Below are 667 nucleotides of genomic sequence, written 5' to 3'. Positions count from 1 at the left end.
GCATATATAAGCAAATTCGCAAAATCAAATATATTTAAACCATTAAAACTTTTAACAAAACTCAACACTTGCTGCAGTGTTCATTAGACAGGTGCCTTGTATAGAATAATTGAATTCCTCCTCCTACACATCTCTTGAACAACAAATATCTGGAATTATTTTGTTTTTGACATGTCAATCTTTACTTTATTCTTAAATGTGTGCTTATGTAAGAAGTACATGGCTCTAAAATTTCATGAAAATTTTTTTAAACTTACTTTTTGTTGAATTGTCTAGTTTAAGAAAATCAATTACACTTTATATATAAAACATGTTCTATGCTCCATTCAGCATCACGTACTCTAACATTGGAACGATACAGAGAAGATTTGAATGGCCCCTGCGCAAGGATGACAGACAAATTCCTGTACCATTCCATACTTTTACAACAACAGATGCAGGAGGGGATGTGGCCACAAGGGAACTGTACTGCACTCTTGGTGGGAGTATAAACTTGTTCAACCACTTTAGAAAGTAGTATGGAGGTTCCTCAAAAGACTCCACATAGAACTCCCCTATGACACAGCAATCCCACTTTTGGGCATTTACCCAAAATATCACAAACAAGACGGTACTAAAACTACCAGCACAATTATATTTATTGCAGCATTGTTTAAGATAGCTAAGA

The 667-nt window shown here is 34.6% G+C and overlaps 1 non-coding gene across 1 annotated transcript; it reads left to right on the top strand.

The window, feature by feature from the left end:
• The first annotated feature begins 317 nt into the window (after window positions 1-317).
• On the top strand, window positions 318-424 carry LOC122097699. Its single transcript, XR_006145567.1, has one exon. It is a non-coding gene; the product is annotated as a U6 spliceosomal RNA (small nuclear RNA).
• Window positions 425-667: the final 243 nt, after the last annotated feature.

The sequence above is a fragment of the Dipodomys spectabilis genome, unplaced genomic scaffold (assembly GCF_019054845.1).
Source record: "Dipodomys spectabilis isolate Male_0828 unplaced genomic scaffold, ASM1905484v1 ptg000425l, whole genome shotgun sequence".
In the NCBI taxonomy this organism is placed as follows: Eukaryota; Metazoa; Chordata; class Mammalia; order Rodentia; family Heteromyidae; genus Dipodomys; species Dipodomys spectabilis.
Note: the sequence above shows the minus strand (reverse complement) of the source record. Positions and strands in the feature narration are given on the sequence as shown.